Raw genomic sequence first — 20,088 nt, forward strand, 5'->3', positions numbered from 1 at the left:
TACTCCATTTCATCTGGTCTATAGAAATAAAGCAGTGGTGCCTATAGAGGTTGGGGTACCCTCCATCAGAAGGATGTTGTACGATGAAGGAAATGTCGAGCGACGACTTGTGGAGCTGGATTTTATAAGCAAAATTCATGAGCAAGCAGCGGCCAGGTTAGAGGCTTACCGGCAGAGGATGCGTCAGAACTATGATAGGCGAGTGATCTCGTGGTTCTTTGGAGAAGGGGACTTAGTATGGAAGTGGACGAAGCCTATAGGAGAGGTAACCAAACTAGCTCCTTAGTGGGACGGGCCGTATAAAATTATTAAGAAGTTAGCGTCAGGTGCCTATTACTTGCAGGATGCCCGAGGTAGGAGGCTAAATCGTCCCTGGAGTGCTAACTACCCTCGGCCTTATCGTACTTAAGGATTTGCTCCTTTGTAAGACCTGAGATTAGAAAAGCATGACTGGGTGGGCATGAACCTCCCAAATAGGAAAATTTGACCTAGAGTATTAGCAAATATTCCTGGAGACTTGATCAAACCCCGTGCTCGGAATAGGCCGCTCGGGTTCTGTTAAGATAAAATTTAGGGAGGCACAAAACCCAAATAACAGCAACCACAATAAAAATTAATATAGAACAACAGGAGGATATTCAGATACACTAATAAGGGCTATTTGAATTCGGTAAAAACATCATCGGGCATCTCCCGAAGGATCCAATGGTGATCCAAGAAGTCCTCAGGAGGAGCAGACAGTAGATACCCCTGCTCGTGCAGCTGCCTGAGTATCCCTACTGCTCCGTAGACCACTGAAGTAACGAATCGATCCCCTACCTGGGCGCCAAACTCCGGAGAATGTAAATACTCCTCCCGGCTCACCCTTAAGCGCTCACTCTCTCCGGCTTTGTAAGTCTCCAGGGTGGTAACAGCATTAGATAGAGCAGACTGAACCTGAGATAGCTTGGCCTACATAGTCCGAAGTTCTGTGGCCTGAGATTCCAAGTTTATGTTCTGGTCCATAAGAAGCAAGTCTTTGGAATGTAACTCTTGGGTCCGTTGGTCCAGCTTTTGTTTATGAAAAACCTCCAGCTTGCCTTTTACGTCGCGAAGGCGGACGATCTCCTGTTGAGCCTCCCTCAGGGATTATTCTCGGGCAGCGTTCACCTTCTTCAAAGCTAAGACCTCTGCTCTTAATTGATACCCAATCGAGGCAGGATTAGATTGTTGGGATTCCAATTCGGCCACTTTGTCCTTCAAAGCTTTGTTTTCCTGAGGAAGAAGGGAGAGTGTCTAACTCAACACCATGGACTCGGCAAAAATCTGTACGGGGAAACAAATAATTATGGGGACGAAAAAAGAAGAAGCAATAAGGGACAGTAAGGACTTACAGGGGTAGATCCTTCAGCAAACCGATCTAGCTGAGCAGTCACAGGGAGAGCCTGCATCTGCCGTAGGCTTTCCTCCCAACGAGTCGATAATTGACCTTTCAGAGTGAGGCAGCTAGTAGGGACATCTGACTGAACGCTTAAGCCCTGCTCTAATGGCTTAGTAGCCCGATAATGGCCATAAGAGGAATGCCGCCAATGGGAGGGCCCAGCAACAGCTCCGCTTGGGTCAGGAGGCTCAGAGGTAGATGGGTGCGACGAAGAAGATCCAGCCTGAGTGGTAGTAGTGCTTGGAGAAGCTGGTATAGGAGCTTGTTCGGGAGAGGAAGCTGGGTTGGTTGAAGCATTCGAGGTATTTCACTATCGGGGCCTTCCCTCATGACCATGTTCCCGAGGCCACTCGGGCAAGGGGTGGCTCTGTAATAACTTCTTCTTTTAGCATCGGGGTCTTCCATCGGGACCATGTTCCCTAGGCAGGCGGGGGTGGCTTTGTAATAACTTCTTCTTTTACCATCGGGGCCTACCCTCGCTCAACTCCAGCTCAGGCTCCAAGATTATTCGGGTCTAGTGGCTCCCGGATAGAGGAAGAAGCTGGTCGGGATGTGGAAGTAGCGGCCTGAGTCTCAGACACCAAGCCCAATCTCATGGGGGTGCGCCGGGATCTATGTGACAGGGGTTGGTCGTCAGAATCTGATTCCCCTATTGAAATCCAGGGTCGGTGGGCAGGAGTTACGGGATTATGCTAGGTAGGCTCCGGGGGCGAAGTGCACGCGAGTGGTTGAGTGTGCAGCCGACCGAGAAGCAGTTGGAGCAGGCGTTCATGACGGAAGGGAAGCAAGGTGCGCCAGGCCCCTCCTAGCTAATATTATGCGTCCTCGGCGTTGTAGTTCCATATTACTCGGGGGGAGGGGCTAGATATCGGAGGTACGAGTCAGGGTGTTGGCTGCAGAAAAAGCACCAGAATTAGAGCTAGAAAAGCAAGTCAAGGTAGGGTGAGCCTTACCTAGGGAGTGGGGCAGGATGAAAGGGAAAATGGAGACCCGCGACAATTTGTTCTTTGAAAAAGGTCACGTACCCCGCGTCACGGGGGAGGGGGGACTCAGTGAATTTCAGAAGGAATAATGATGTGCATGGACCGGGGGATTCCGTATGAGTAATGAAGATCATCCAGGTCCACGGCTGTGAAAGTTGAGACCCCTGGAGCATAGACTGGGGTAGGGGAACCCATGAGGAAGTTAGAAGCAAAGCGCAAGAGGTCGAGCACAGCGGGCAATGGAAGGGAAGAGAAGGTTGGAGAGGCGAAAAGTTCAATTGAAAGGAAAGGGGAGAGTATTTATAATCATCGATTAAAGAGGGGAGCTAGGGTGGCCTCGTTCTTAGCGCCCATCGGACGGTTCACGTTTAAGGCTGATGACATCATATATAAGCTCAAGGGCAGCGGGGATCGTTAGATGGTCCCCAAAAACTGTGCCGAGGGAAGATGTTAGAGAAAGTTACGGTGGAAGATACGAGGAGATGAGAATTTATTGCAGCCTCGGGAATAGGAGGGGCCATGGGGGTTCCCTCTGGAGATTGTCGATCAGCTTTCTGAGTGCCCTGGCTCTTGGCCAGGGGAACATCCTAAACCAAACAAAGCACCCTAAAGTATCCCGGCCAAGCAAAGGCGTTGAGCAAGTAGAAAATATGCTATGCCTGGCCGAGACATTAGCAAATTGATCATAGCCAATACCTGGTCGGGTAAAGGAGCTTGGCTGGTTACGACGGATAAACACTTAATAGCTCATTCGGGCACACTAACAAAGTAGGCAATACCTGAGAAAGCATGCTAAATAAATAGGACACATATGACATAGAAATAGTGAGACCAGGTGCTTGCTTCCCCAATATTGAGGACAGTTTACAGGCTTGGAAAAGAAGAGGGTAAGAAAAGCATAAGCTTAATCATCGAAAGAAGGGAAAGCATCATTAGGGAGCTCCTGGAGAAGGCGCGTCCAATCCAGGAAGTCCTCTGGGGGGCTGCTCGAAGAAGATCCTGCTCATGGAATTGGCGTACAGCACCCACGCCGCCACAGCAGATCATCCGGTCGATGAAGTTGCCTATCTTCCTGTCGAATGCGGGGGAAGAGACATAGGCGGCCTTATATCCTTTCAGGCGATCAGTCTCACCCGTCTGATACTCGATCAGCTCGCCCTTGGCCTTGTTTGCATCGGGCCGAACTAAGGCTAGCTCTTAATGGGCGGTAGTAGACTCTTCCTTGAACTTGGATAGGTTTGTCTGCAGCGATTTGATGGAAGCTTTGCCAACCTCCCATTGTTTTTGAAGGTCCATCTCCCGATCAGTGCTAGCGGCCAGGTCTGCTTTAATGGCTGCCAGATCCCTCTCCAGAGCCGCGTAGGACTCTTGGAGATCCTTCAGTTTCGTGGAAAGGGTGGCCACTTCTGATTCCTTCTCGTCCAGATCGGCTAGGATCTGTACACGGCGCAGCCCCTCTGACTTCAATTTAGATTCGCTTGTTTTCAGGGTAGCCTTCAGAATCTTCACCCTCCAGGACTCTGCCTAAGCCATGTCCCTAGCAGTTTGAACAGAATCCCCGATGGCTTGAAGGTAGGATTATATCAGGTCATCAAAAGCACTCGGATCCAAAATATGTCTAGGGGTCATAGGCAACTCTAGCCCTTGAAGACGTGCTCTCAAGGACTCATTTTCACGTTACAGACTGGCCACAAAGTGAGATAGGCCCAGTCCCATGGACAGGCCTGTCAAGAGTAGAAAAGGGTTAGAGTTATCTAGAGAAATCTGAACAGGAGACAGAACGGACTCACCGATAATAGATGTTGGGAAAATAAATCAATCCCCTCCAACAAGGAACCTTCCAAGATCTGATCTGCGGCCATTTGCCAAGAGCTGGTTAAGGCCCCATGAAGCTGTATCTGGCCGCATAGGGGAGGAGTGCTGGCTGATGGAGGGGAACCCAATCCTGCCATGGATGGGAGGTGGACGGAGGATGTGAAGGCGTACTTGCTCTTACAACGCTCCTTGGCACGAGAAGGAGCAGGAGCTGTAGTAGCTGCATAAGGCAGGACGGGGGGAGTTGAGGAATCCCTAGTCTGGGCTCCTGCCCGAGAACTAGACTACTCTGGAACCAAAACTGGGGCTGGAGAAGAGGCCGCAACCTCTATTGCAGGAGGAGGAGACGTCCGAGCGGGAGTCTTGGCCTTTGCTTTGGAGGAGGCTTGCACAACCGAAGGCCTAGAGAGGGATGCTTGGACTGAAGGGGTGACGCATTTTCTTTTACGCTGTAGGCGTAAACGCTTTTCGGGAGGCGGAGAAGGGTCCCTCTCATCCCCGGTTGCTGCTGCCAATGGTGATTCAGTTTCCAAGGTCCCAGGCTCCTCAGCTAGTTGAGCGGATGTTCCCGTGGACGCACTTGCTTGAGCAGCTGAAGGAACCTCCAAACTCCTCAACAGCTCTCCCCTACCTTCTTCAGAACATCACTAGGTAGCTTGGAGGAGTCAAGTGAATACGCGCGGAACATGGCGGCTTCTACAAAGCAAAAAGAAAATACCTTAGTTAGCGAAGATATGGAAAAGCAAATACGGGATCTTACCAAAAGGTGCACCTATTAACGCCTAAATGGGGTTGAGCCCAAAAATGTGTAATAGGCTTTCTCGTAATATCACCGAAAGCCGAAGCCGCACTCCCTCCAATTTTTTGAAAGTTATGAGGCAGCCCGCCTGATGTTGATGCTCTCGCAGCTCAGAAGTAGGAGGAAGAGTACAACGCGACTGGGTAGGTCAAGCCATAGACTCAGGCAACCGGACAAAGAAGAAGCGGGACTTCCATCCTCAAAATATTTATATCCTACCTAGGACTGCACCATGAAAACACCGGGTTCTGAACGCTTGAGAGCATAAAAATGAGAAAAAAGTTGGGGGGTCAAGGGGATCTGATATATGTTGGTTCAGCGGAGGCCGGCAAGAGGGGGTGAATTGCCTGCAATAAAAATAAACTTTCCTCAAGGCTTTCAACTCGAAAATAAAAATAACAAGAATAATAAAAATGAATGGCAGAAACAAACAGAAAGAATAGACTCAGCTATTTGACTTGGTTACAACCGAAACGGTTGTTAATCCAAGGCGGTTGAAAGGGCGCGATAAAAGAGTCTCCTTCTTTGAAGGCGGAGAAGCCTTTTACACTTTGAGAGCACAGAGGTTGCTTTAGAAATGAATTACACTGATGATTACATGAGTTGATTGAATGAAATGATTGTACGAACCAGTGCTATATTTATAGTACTGGTCGGGGCGCCCTGAACGGGTTCTGGGCGCCCTGGGGGATAAAATTTTATCCCCCAACGATCAGATCGCGTTTGACGCGATCTTGGTCAAAATCCGAGAAAGTCAACTGGGTTGACTTTTCGTCCAGATCTTCTGCTCCGTTTCAGCTCGTCTTGGTCCGGGTCTCTTCTGCTCCGACTCCGTTTGCTTGGGTGATTTCAGCCAACCGGAATAGGGCTCACCTGAACCCAATTCCCGGCCTTCTCCTCGAGTAGCCTTCCTTCCCGGCTTTACGTCCCTCGAATGCCGCGCACGTTTTTCACGCCCACCGGTGCACTCTTCCGTATCTTTCTCGTCCTTCGAACGCACCGAGCTCGTCAGTTCCCTTCCCGTGTCGTCCTTCTCGCTAGCTGCATCTTCCGCTCGACTTCCTGCGCTCCTAAGCTCCTGCACACTTAGACACAAGGATCAGACAAAACAGGACCTAACCTAAACTTGGTTGATCACATCAAAACAACCACGGGGTCCAACAATCTCCCCCTTTTTGATGTGCATCAACCCAAGTTTAAGTTAGGGTAAAACAAACAAATAGTAATTTACTAAACTAACATTTTTGGCACAAAAATTGCAATAATAAAATTTGCAACATAAGTTAAAAAAAAAATTTAATTATCCTAACTCCCCCTAAACTTGTTACTTAATTTTCCCCCTTTGATCACAGCAAAAACGGGGTAAAAACAGTTCTTCAAGTCATTTCAAAAATCCAAAGATTTTCTAAGTCATTTTTTTTTAAATAGTTTTAAAGATTTTTCAAGTGTAAATAAAATAATTTTTAATTTCCTGAATCGATTTTAAAAAAAAAATCCTAAGTATTTTTCAAAATTCATGTGCAAAAAAAAATATTTAAGTAACCTTTTAAAACATTGTTTTATTCTAATTTTAATGCTTTTATCAGAAAGTTAATTAAACATTTTATTTCGATATTTCGGCTTCCAGGTCGTGGCGAGGCACTAGGCCTTCTTGGTTATTGGAGCAACAACCACTTCCTTAAACAAAACTTCATAAGGAAATTCATTGTTTAATTTACTCGCTGTAAGATCTAACTTATATAGTTCTAATTTAGTAAAGATTTTGGAATACAGTATAGATTCCTTCCTACTGGGTTACTTAAAAATTTAGGGGGAACATAATTTCTGAGAACTTTCCTAAGTTGTCTCTGATGTTTTCTAATATACCAGTTTAATTTTCCATAAATTCTTAATTTTGATTTTGAAAATTTATTTATGCATGCATCATGATTTTTCAATTTCTCAATTTTAACTTTTAATTTTTCATTTTCTAATTTTAAATTATCATACATTTCTAGTGGGCATGCTTTTGCTAAGTTCAATTTCAATTCAGTATTTTCTTTTTCTAATTTAGCTAAGTCTTTAGAAAGAGCTATAATAAATTGAAATGACTGTTTAGGATTTAGTGCACGTACCTCACTTACCTTATTTGGTGAGGCCCCCCCTTCATCGTAACTTTTCTCTTCTGATGATCCTCCCCCTTCATCTATGCTCATCTCTGTGTCCGAGTCATCTTCAAAGAGATAGTTGGCCACCAGTGCTAGTCCCGAGAAAGCTTCGGCTTCCGACTCGGAGGATGAAGAATCGTCCCATGTAGCCTTCAGGCTCTTGCGTGTAGAGGACGTCGATTTTTTAGGCTTCTCCTTATTCTTTTTCTTCAGTTTGGGGCAGTCATCCTTGATGTGTCCTTCCTCATTACAATTATAACATCGAACTGTCCTTCTGTTGTATTGATGCTTCCTCGACTGCGATTTAAATTTGTTAGTTTTAAGAAATTTACTGAAACACTTTACCAATAGCGCCGCTTCGGTTTCGTTAATCAATGCTTCGGAGTCGAGATCGTCCTTTTAGATTTGTAGGGCAATGTTGAGGTTCGACTTCTCTACTGGTTTCACTGCAAGTCGAGACTCGTGAAGTTCGAAAGTTGAAAATAGATTTTCTAAACTACTTATCTCAAAGTCCTTAGAGATGTAGTACACATCTACTAAGGACGCCCATTCAGGGGTTCTAGGGAAGGCGTTGAGCGCGTATCGGATGGAATCTCGGTTTGTTACCGATTCGCCGAGATTCGTCAGTTGCGTAATTAGCTCCTTGATTCTCGCTTGGAGTTGCGCTACCTTCTCGCCAGTGTTCATCCGGAGATTCATTAGTTATGTCTGAAGGATGTCGCGCCTCGCTAGCTTTGCTTCCGAGGTACCTTCGTGGAGCTCTAAGAATTTTTCTCAAAGGTCTTTTGAGGAGTCGTAGCTTCCGATCCGGCTTACCTCCTAGGGCGGCAGAACGCTGAGCAGGTGGAATTCTGCTTTTCCGTTGGTTACGAAATCGGCCTGCTCCCTCTTCGTCCAGTTGTACTCTTCTTTGTCTTTTGGCTCTTCATATCCATATTTCATTATTAATAATATATCAAATTCAGTTTTGAAGAATACCTCCATTTTTCGCTTCCATGTAGTGAAATCTCCATCGAACTTTGGGGGATGAATATTTGCTCCGGCCATCGTTTTGATCGTCATGCTTCAGTCGGCGGTTAGTCCTTCTGAGGCTGTTGGGCTCTGATACCACTTGTTGGTTCAGCGGAGGTCGACAAGAGGGGGGTGAATTGCCTGCAATAAAAATAAACCCTCCTCAAGGCTTTCAACTCGAAAATAAAAGCAACAAGAATAATAAAAATGAATAGCAGAAACAAACAGAAAGAATAGACTCAGCTATTTGAATTGGTTACAACCGAGACGGTTGTTAATCCAAGGCGGTTGAAAGGGCGCGCTAAAAGAGTCTCCTTCTTTGAAGTCGGAGAAGCCTTTTACACTTTGAGAGCACAGAGGTTGCTTTAGAAATGAATTACACTGATGATTGCTTGAGTTGATTGAATGAAATGATTGTACGGACTAGTGCTATATTTATAGTACTGGTCGGGGCGCCCCGAAGGGGTTCCGGGCGCCCCGAAGGGATAAAATTTTATCCCCCAACGATCAGATTGCGTTTGACGCGATCTTGGTCAAAATCTGGGTCCGAGCGCCCGGAATGGTTCCGGGCGCCCGGACCAGGAAAGTCAACTGGGTTGACTTTTCGTCCAGGTCTTCTGCTCCGTTTCAGCTCGTCTCGGTCCGGGTCTCTTCTGCTCCTGCTCCGTTTGCTGGGGTGATTTCGGCCAACCGGAATAGGGCTTACCCGAACCCAATTCCCGGCCTTCTCCTCGAGCAGCCTTCCTTCCCGGCTTTACGTTCCTCGAACGCCGCGTACGTTCTTCACGCCCACCGGTGTACTCTTCCGCAGCTTTCTCGTCCTTCGGACGCACCGAGCTCGTCAGTTCTCTTCCCGTGTCATCCTTCTCGCTAGCTGCATCTTCCGCTCAACTTCCTGCGCTCCTAAGCTCCTGCACACTTAGACACAGGGATCAGACAAAACAGGACCTAACCTAAACTTGGTTGATCACATCAAAACAACCATGGGGTCCAACAATATAAGCTGCAGAGGATCACCATTCCGCACATAGTGCGGAATGCATTAGGAGCAAATTGGGAAAGCAGAATGTCGAAGTATTGACTTAGGGAGGAAAAGAAGGGGTGGATGGGAAAGCGAAAACCGCCGAGAAGCTGATTCTTAAAAAAGGTCACAAATCCGACAAGAGGCGAGGACGAGTGTTCATCGGGCTTCGGAGGTCTAAGCTCATAATCATCGGAAAGGTGTAGGCTAGCCTGGATGGATTGAAGGTCCCTTCTATCCAAGTCGGAAATAAAGTATGAATACCAGGGCCTCTCCATTTCACTAGTCATTAAAAGAAGGGAAACGAAGATGGGAGATGAAGAAGAGAAAGTACTTACAGAAGAAGGGCACAAAGAAGAGGATGAACAGGCGAAACCAAAAAGGGCAAGAAAGGTCGAAGGAAGATGAAGCGGTGAAGAGCAACGGCGGACTGCCTTTAGGATTTATAAATCAAAACCCCTAAAAAACATCGAAAAATCAGTCAGGTGTCTCGAACGGCAAAACCACGTCAGTCGTCAGATCAAGAGGAAGCTATCTAGGGACGCGTGCAAAAAGTGTGCATCAGGCATTATGAGTAAAGTTTGGAGGGCACGTGTCGCCCCCCTATGAAAGGTATTTATGATGGAAGTGATAGGAAAATCATGAGGTGATATGGGGACACTAGCACCATGCCTCAAGACCAAGAATTTCAGGCGGTACCTTGGGAAAGGAAGAAGAAGGCGGGAAGCTTAATCACTTTTTCTCGCAGCATCGTAATCAAAGTAAGATTTAAATTTGGCTAGAAAACCATATGTAAATGTACTTTTTGACTGCAGGAACATTAGGCTGAGTCTATTGGCCTTTTCCCATCTGGGCATCAAGTACTACGTCCAGTTGGCTTCCTGGGTGGGTTTTCTAGACCAGATACCAATCAAACCTCCCGAGCATTCCCTGGACAAACCTCCAAATTATCTCCTAGGCAGGTTCCCAAATTATCTCCTGAACAAATTTCCAGATTATCTCCTGGGCATATTTTTTATATTCTGGTCAGATTTCCAGATTATGCTGTGGTCAAGCCTCCAGAGCACTTCCTGAGCAGGTCCCTAAATTATATCTTGGTCGGATCTCTGGATCCTAGCCTGTCAGAAATCCAGTTAACCCCAAGCGGGATTCCAGACTCTCATCCTAGTGTGAGTTATAAGTGAGCATACTTTCATGCCCAACGACCTCTCGGTCGGGATTCCAGACTCTCGTCCTAGTACGAGTTATAAGTGAGCTTACTCTCACGCCCAACGACCTGTCGGTCGGGATTCCAGACTCTCGCCTCAGTGCGAGTTATAAGTGAGCATGCTCTCACGCTTCCAGACTCTTGCCCTAGTGAGAGAAATAAGTGAGCATTCTCAGGCTTTCAGACTCTCGCCCTAGTGTGAGTTATAAGTGAGCATTCTCAGGCTTTCAGACTCTCACCCTAGTGTGAGTTATAAGTGAGCATGCTCTCACGCTTCCAGACTTGTTAGGATGTATACTAAAAGCCTAACTTTTTGTAAACATTTATTTTGAAATAAGAATCACATTGGTCAAATATCTGTGTTTATAAATTAAATACAGTTGTCCATTTAATTTATATTGTAGATAACATGATGTGTAGTGTCACACAGAAGATCATGTTATCAAATCCTTATAAATTATAAACAGTAAGCTCACGACTAAGATGGAGAGGGGCAAACCATCGGAATGGTCGTAATGCAATTTGGTATTAGTTTATCTTGACTATAGAATTACACTAGTACACTATGAGTGTATTGAGTAGGATCATTTGAGGTAGTTTCTTTTTATACTGACTGCATAAAAGAACAAACCTCTGTTATTATGGAAATGCATACTATATAATAACAAGCACATATACTTAGTATTTATCTCTTTAATTTATCAATGAGTAAGATTTAGTTCGATAAATCAATAGGCTCGATAAGTTGGGAGTTAATACCATTTATATGGTGTGTTGTTGATTATAGAAGGAAACTGTGTCCTAGTGATCTAGGTTGATGATGTTCCCAAGAGGAGCTCATAAGGATTGTTATGTAAACCCTGCAGGTGGACTTAGTCCGACATGACAATAAGGTTGAGTGGTAGTACTCTTGGAGCTAGATATTAATTAAGTGAGTTGTAAATAACTCATTTTATTAGTGGGCATTCGATATCTTAAACACAGGGAGAATAATGCACTCATAATAAGAAGGAGCCCATAATGTAATATCAGATTGGTGCGGTAGTTCAATAGTAGCTTTTTAGTAGTATGAGTTATTATTGATGAACTTGAATTGGGTGTTCGGGGCGAACACGGGAAGCTCAAGTTCATCAGGAGACTAAAATCAATTCCTCCTCTCGATCCCTATTGTAGCCTCTTATATAAAGTCTTATATCCACCCAAAGCCTAGCTTCTTAAGCCTAAGACTAGGGCCAGCCAAGCCTTGCTTGGTGCCCAGCAAGGGGTCGGCCAAGCTCTCTTAAAGCCCAAGTAAGAGGGCCGGCCAAACCATGCTTGGTGACCAAGCATGGGGCCGACCTTAATAAAAGGAAAAGATAAATTTTATTTAAAATAAAATTTTGGTAAAATCTTTCCTTATTTGTTGTCATCCTTAAGGTTTTAAAAGATAGTTTTAAATTTAAAATTTTTCCTTTTATAAAGTTTCTACAAAGGATTAAAAGAGATATTTGAAATCTTTCCTTATTTGTAGTTATCTATATTGTGAAAGAAAGATTTTAATTTTGGATAAAACTTTTCTTTTTTGTAATCATGATTTAAAAGAGAAGTTTTATTTTTAAAATCTTATCTTTTATAGATATCCATAAAAGGATTTAAAAGAGAGAGAGATTTTAATTTATAAAACATATCTTTTATAGCTATTCATAAAAGGGATTTTAAAAGAGAATATTTTAATTTTTTAATTGAAATATTTCCTTGATTGGTGCTTGATGGGGTGGCCGACCATATCATGAATAAAAGGGAATTTTATTAAACTTTCCCTTTAGCCATGATTAGAGAAATAAAAGGAAGTTTTATTTTATAAAACTTTCTTTTTTTAGATTCACCAAGGATTATAAAAGAGAGGTAGAGGGTGCCTTCATGAGACACACAACCTAATCTCTTGTTCCTCTCTTCCATCCTTGATGGCCGGCCCTTTCTTCCCTTTTTCTTCTTCTTTGTGGCCGGCGGCATCAAATCTCTTGGAGCTTTTGGTGGTCGGTTGCTTGGAGGTGAAGAAGTAAAGAAAGGAGGCATTGTTTTCTAGCAACCCTTAGAGCTTAGTGGTGGTGGCCAAAACTTGGAAGTTAAGGAAGGCTTTGGTGGATTTCTTCTTGGTAGATCGTCGCACACACGACGTCCAAGAGAAGGAGAGGAATACGATAAAAGATCAAGAGGTTGTTAAACTACAAATAAAGGTATAACTAGTTGTTTGTTTCCGCATCATAACTAGTGCATATTCTTTGTATAGATTTTGAAATACCAAACACAAGAGACTATCATTTTAGGAAATCGTTTTTAGTTTTCAATTTTGTGTTCTTTTGCTTTTCTATCTTGTGATTCGATTGTTCTTAGTGGTTAAACCTAATGTTACTATGGGGAGATTAAATATTGAATTTCTTTAGAAGACTTTGTCTAGGAAGTGGTGGATGATCCCATACCCAAGAAGGCATAGTGTCTCGCCATGTTTAACCTGGAAGCCAATTTTAGAAATAAATATTTAATCAACTTTGTAACATGGGTCGAACTTGGATTAATAGTGTTAAGTTCCGCTTGCAATCCAAGTCTAACCTCTAAGAACAGATAAGTTGAACTTGGAATTAATAATGTTAAGTTCCGTTTGCGATTCCAAGTTTAACTTCTAAAGAACACATGGGTAGCTAGGAAGGTTTAGTACTTGTATAAATTTTTGTACAGGGGAACTAGTACGGTATTCCAAGTAGCAACCAACAAGACTCTCGTCCGAGTGCGAGTTATAAGTAAGCATGCTCTCACGCTTCCAGACTCTCGCCCTAGTGCGAGTTATAAGTGAGCATACTCTCACGCTTCCAAACTCTCACCCCAGTGCGAATTATAAGTGAGCTTGCTCTCACACCCAACGACCTCTCGATCGGGATTCCAGACTCTCGCCCCAGTACGAATTATAAGCAAGCAAGCTCTCGCAATCAATGACCTTCCGATTGGGATATCATATTCTTACCAGCTCCAACACACTCTCACATCTAACAACTCATCTGTAAGGAAGGTCTAAGGATAAAGGAAACAAGAAGCATGAATAGAGACCGGAACCCAACTAGATTTGCATTATTCGACAGGATACAAATCGCCCCTTTTACAATAAAAACACTTGAGTAAGTCAAAGAGCTCTCCCAATATCAGCAGCTTGGACACACCTCGGGCAGAAGTGCTCCGTCTGACCTGCTTGTCCTAAGTTGGCTTGTGCCTAAGTTAGTTTCGCTTAGGTTAGTTGAATAATGCGACATTGCTGAGCAATGGTTCTGTCCTTAATCTGGTTTTCTTCTTGAAGAAGGGTTACAGAAGCAACATGTTTATCCTTTAAATAGATCAGGAATTGGGCTTGGCTCTCCAAATCTGAGTAAGCCTTTTGTTTTAACGTTACTTCAGCTCAAACTCGGGATTTGGCAGTTAACCAAAGTTCTTCGATTTCCCGACGAAGGGAAATCTGAAGGTCCCGATCTTGCGTCATCTCGGTTAAAACAGTATCCTTCTAGGCAAGTAAGCGAGTTAGATGGGTCAGTCATTGGCGTACAAGTAGTACCTCATCAGCCCCGAGCTAGAATCCATAGTCAGAAGAAGTCAGTAAGGAAAGTGTAGAGGCATAAGGGGAGTCAACCCCCCTTTTATAATGGAAGAATGCGAAGGGTCGGTCGCGGTGGAGGGAATATGATGCCCTTCCACCAAGGTTGATTGAGTGATTAAATGGGTTACGCAACTGAGGAGCTAGGAAAAGAGAGCAGCATTTAAGGATATAGAGGCAGCATGGCTGAATAAATGAAACCTGAGCCTAAGTCTAGTTAGTCGGACTTGGGCCTCCTTCGACTAGACTTGGGAGGGAGGCTTGTGATATGGGGCATCATGGTAGAGGATGTGACAATCAGAAATCAAGGGGGCGTGGCAGTCAGAAGTCAAGAGGACGTGGCAGTCAGAAGTCAAGAGAAAGTGACAGTCAAAAGTCAAGGAGATGTGTCAGTTAGAAGTCAAGAGGGCGTGACAGTCAGGGTAGTACTGCTGGGTGGCATCAGTCATATAACGCCAGGTCAGGATTTACAGATCGAGATCTCAGGTCTACAGCATGAAGCACAATTAGGGAAAGTATTTCACAGGACAAGACCTCCAATCAAGGCACCCATAACTGGAACGCGGGATGGAGCCCAGATAACGCCTGACCTGCTCTACCTGGTCGGGTTTTCGCAGCTCAACTATATCCAAGCCTAGTTCTTCAATTGCCGATCATCTTGAACTTTGCATGTACGTACACGGTCGGGAAGGCGCTACACGATAATAAGACTAAGGAATCTTAACCACCTGTCAGAGAATAACTGCTGCATAATAGAGAATATGCCGATAGTTTGTGGTCCCCTGTCAGCAGAAGCCTCCTCTAGTCTATCAGAGAGTGCCACGCGTCATCCATCGTCAAACAGCGCCTGACACCCGACATTCCCTAGCACTCGTCAGATTCCGGAAGTACGCACTGTCATATAAAAAGGGAAGTTCTCTCCTTTACAAAGGTACGCGCACTCATCCTTTTGCACTTGTCTGTTATTTCTTTCCTGCTTCATACACTGTTCTTCTGGGGAAAAAGTATCGGACTTAAGCGTCGGAGGGCCTGCTCCGGGGACTTTTTCCCTGGTTTCTGGCCTCTAACGTTCTGTGGGTTTGTCTGAATGTGCGCAGAGTTCAAGTACCACCAGTTAGGTCATCCACAGGAAGAGGGCCACGTGAGAGTTCGTACTTCCAGGTGAAGTCAAGAAAGGCGTCCCAGTCACCCCTCCGTCAACCCCATCAACAATTAGTCCGACTTTCGTCTTACTCAGATTCCGGACAGGATCATTTAGTACGACGAAGAATGTTTCAATTACATTGGTTTGGTTTAAACAGGTTTCTTCTGTTGTCTTCACCGAAGACCTTAAAAGAATATATATGTAACCATGAAAGAATTAAGGCTTTCCTCTAGAGTATATTGTAAGTCAGGCTGAATGCTTTCTTAATCTTAATGCATAATTAGATGATGTAACCAGTACTTTATTATTATATGTTTGGCAGCCAAATTTATTCTCAGTGAATATTTATTTTGGGTAGGTTGATATTCCACTTGATTCATACTTTGTCTCAGAGCATCTCTAGCTCGGGTGTCGAAGTTGTTCTCCATCAAAAGCAACAAAGCTATTATTTCTTCATAGTAGTTTTTGCATTACTACCAGGGTTACTTATTTTGTATCTTATTAGAGAATCTGTTTTGCTTTGGCATGTTACAAATAAAGGATTTCTACATAAGAAGTATAACCAACATATTGACAGGAATATGCAGAAAACTTCATACTGGTGAGCTTTTTGATTATATGTTAGATCTTCACTTATAGTCTTTTTAACTATAATGTTGTTTCTCAAATGGTCATCTAGTAATTCTCATGCACATATAATAGCCAGTAGTAAATTTCACGATACCAGATCAATGTACAAAGAAGTCGTTTTAGGTGGTGATGTTTGGGATCTTTTTAGACGAGATAATGATTTACATGAACAATCCAATGGAATATTATGAAAAACTAGTTGCATTTGTTCAGGTAATCTATGTATAATACACTCTTTTGTCTATTATGAATTTAAGTTTTTCTTGCACATTTTACATAATGATTTGTTAGTTTTGTGATTCTAATATTTCAAAATATGTGCTTGCTTAGTGTATACATTTTTCAGGATCTCCTAGGGCTGGTAAAACACTTTTTGCAAGAACCCTCTCAAAAGAGCGTGTAATGTCTTTTGTATTTGCCTCTGATGTTGAATTAACTGATACCCCTTTGCAAGGTAGGAAATCACCTCGAATATTATATACTGATCCTAGAATTAATTGAGATACAGATCTTAAGCTGTGCAAACGCACAAAGGAAATTTTTAAAAAGCAAATTGCATAGATCAATATTATAACACACTGTCATCCTCATACATTTCATCAAGACTCATACATGCCAAATAAAAATAAAAGGAACAGTACACATAGTTAATAGATAAAGATAAACATGTTAATAGATAATCCAAGTAAACTTTCTAAAGTTTACGATAACTACCACCTACTTTAATTGATAATTAAAATAAGGATGTAGAATGACATCATATTACCTTGGTTTGTTCATAGTTTGAAACCAAAAACATAACAACATCTTTTAATCCTAATGTTGCAACAGTGAGGATCACTAAGCAGCTCACTTGCGCCTGCGGATTGAGTTGCTGCCAAAAACCACAGGAGAAAAGTGAAAAGTGTCAATAGTAGCATCTTCATATTTATCGTGCAAGTTGGATAGTGTGTTTTCCGATCAATACAAATAAACTGGTTATATAGAGTCATACATAGTTATATAAATTAATTTTTTATTTACTTTTTTAAGTCCATCTAAGGACTGACATCCTTTAATTAATTGCCTTGGTTTGTTCCTAGTTTGAAACCATGAACATCTTTTAATTCTGATGTTGCAACAGTGAGGATCACTAAGCAGCTCTCTTACGTCTGCGGATTGAGTTGCTGCCAAAAACTACGGAGAAAAGTGAAAAGCATCAATAGTAGTATCTTCATCTTTATCGTGCAAGTTGGATGGTGCGTTTTCCGATCAATGTAAATAAACTGGTTATATAGAGTCACACATAGTTATATACAATTTTAATTAATTAATTAATTATTTTTTTTAAGTCCATCTAAGGACTAACATCCTTTAATTAATTGTTTGTTACTTCATCTAACGAATGACACAATTCAACTACATTTAATTGAATTCGACAAAAGCGTATTAATTATATTAACCATGTTATTTTTGTTCTAAATTAGTTTTTAATTAATTAATTTTTTAATAATCTAAATTTTATCTATTAAATATTTTATTTTTGTAAAAATAAGTTTAAAAAAAAATTATTAAACTAATTTCATCTACAGCATATCATAGCTCTCTCTATATAATCATCATACCTGCTTGACCAATTCCAAGCGCCTCGAGTACTTGTAGTGTACAAGCACGGACAAAAAGTTGGCACGGACACAAAGTTGCACAGGTATGATGATTATATATAGAGAGAGCGCGCTATGATCTGCTTATGAATTAGTTTAATAAATATTTTTTAAAGTTATTTTTATAAAAATAAAATATTTAATAGATAAAATTTAGATTATTAAAAAAATTAATTATTTAAAAACTACTTCAGAAAAAAATAACATAGTTGATATAATTAATAAGCTTTGGTTGGATTCAACTAAATGCAATTAAATTATGTCATTCCTTAGATGGAGTAAGGAACAATTAATTAAAGGATGTTAGTCTTTAGATGAACATAAAAAAAAGTAAATAAAAAATTAATTAAAATTTTATACAACTATGTATGACTATATAACAAGTTTATTTACATTGATCGGAAAGCACACCATCGAACTTGCACGATGAAGATGCTACTGTTGATGCTTTTCACTTTTCTCATGTAATTTTTGACAACAACTCAATCCGCAAACGCAAGAGAGCTGCTTAGTGATCCTCGCTGTTGCAACATCAAGATTAAAAGATGTTATGTTCATGGTTTCAAACGATGAACAAACTAAGGTAATATGATGTCATTCTACATCCTTATTTTAATTATCAATTAAAGTAGGTAATAGCTATGGTAAACTTTAGAAAGTTTACTTGGATTATCTATTAACATGCTTATCTTTATCTATTAACCGTGTGTACTGTTCCTTTTGTTTTTATTTGGCATGTATTAGTCATGATGAGATGTATGAGGATGACAGTATGTTATAATATTGATCTATGCAATTTGCTTTTTAAAAATTTCCTTTGTGCGTTTGCACAGCTCAAGATCCGCATCTCAATTAATTCTGGGATCAGTATATAATATTCAAGGTGATTTCCTACCTTGCAAACGGGGTATCAGTGAATTCGACACAAGAGGCAAATACAAAAAGGTATTGCACTCTCCTTTAAGAGGGTTCTTACAAAAAATGTTTTACCCGTCCTAGGAGGTCCTGAAAAATGTATACCCTACGCAAACACATATTATGAAGTATTAGAATCACAAGTAGAAATCACAAAACTAACAAATCATTATGTAAAATGTGTAAGAAAAATTTAAATTCATAATAGACAAAAGAGTGTATTCTACATAACTTACCCGAACAAATGCAACTTGTTTTTTATAATATTCCATTGGATTGTTCATGTAAACCCAGAGGGAAACCAATAACGAGTTGACACATCAGTGATAACAAATCGACATAGACACATTCAGATTTGACTCAAATAAATCAATTTAGTAATTTCCTATTTTATCCCAAATTCAATAATATTAATGTGCAGTCTGACACATACTTCTTTGGCTACATGACACGGCAACTCATATCCTAACCATGGTCTGCATAAACTGAGCCCACATAACTCACAATCTAAATTTAAAATTTTTAATTTTTTATTTTTTTTATGAACTCGTCAGTTGGCCCGCCTATCCAATCTTGGGATGGATTGGATTGAGGATTTGCCAGTCAGTCAGGATGGCAGGTCGTCTCGTCTCGGCCCACTAAATGATGAGTTTTTAATGGACCAACCCACCATGGACCGTCTAACAACTCTAAATCCACCCCTATCAGAGATGCAAAATCAAATTCACATGCAATAATATGCTTAGTGCACAAGTTATTATAATGTAAAAATTTGTGCACATTTTTACTTCATTTAGAGGGGCGACCATCGTGGACGCCCCTCAGAATGAAAATGATTCGGGCGAAGTGATCTGGTGGGTGCCTTAGCTTGTGAGGGTCGTGCGCACTAACAAGCCTCTATATACATATATAGTAAATACAATGCTAATAGATTGTTGTCCTTAAATTAATAATATGCTAATAGATGGGGTTGCTAAAAGCTTAAAGAATCAACGAGTTACTATAATCTATGAAATCTAGAATATTGATGGGGTTGCAAACTGGAAGCTTAACATATTAATAAGGAGTTGCTAGAATCTAGCAAAATCTGAAACTTGAGACATGAAGGAGTTGTGTGTTGGATTCTTGAATCTTGATCTAGTTATTGAAATCATGATGGAGTTGTTGGATGAAGACAAGACATCAAAGACGACGATAAAGGAATATTTTGGTATTAATTTGTAAATTGAACCCCTCCTAGTTATTTTGTCAACGGATTGTAGTCATTTTTCCTTCTTTTTGATATAGGAGTTGAAAAATACTAATCTTTTGCTAGCCTTTATGACATCAATAAAAATCTAGCATGAATACATGGTAAATGGAGTACATTATCATCCCTGCATAGCATAATTTTATTCTATATGTTTGCCACAAGAATAGAAGGGAGAAATCTACTAAAACATAATTAATTGTAATGATATAATGATAAGAAGACAAAAAACATAACTAGTAAAAAAATGAGAAAAGTCGGAAGTGAATTGGGTGTACTATGGCAGAGACAAGCAGGGAGGGGAGCTTGGTGCCGCAGCCCTGAGGGGTGGAAGATTGGCTAGTGAGCATGACAAGATCTAGTCATACACTCAATACCATGCCAGCTTTTGGTGCTGACACTCAATGCTACCTACTGAATAGATCTAGTCATACAAGAAAACTTAATTGTTTGAAACTTTAGTGAGCATGAAGGGAGCCATCGTAGTT

At 41.8% G+C, this 20,088-nt stretch overlaps 1 protein-coding gene across 3 annotated transcripts in view; it reads right to left on the minus strand.

Moving 5' to 3' along the window:
* The window catches only part of LOC122045196 (oligopeptide transporter 1-like), a 39,840-nt gene that overhangs the window by 18,492 nt on the left and 1,260 nt on the right, over positions 1-20,088 (minus strand). The gene's annotated exons all lie outside the window — the stretch shown is intronic.

This window comes from Zingiber officinale, chromosome 2B (genome assembly GCF_018446385.1).
Source record: "Zingiber officinale cultivar Zhangliang chromosome 2B, Zo_v1.1, whole genome shotgun sequence".
Classification (NCBI taxonomy): Eukaryota; Viridiplantae; Streptophyta; class Magnoliopsida; order Zingiberales; family Zingiberaceae; genus Zingiber; species Zingiber officinale.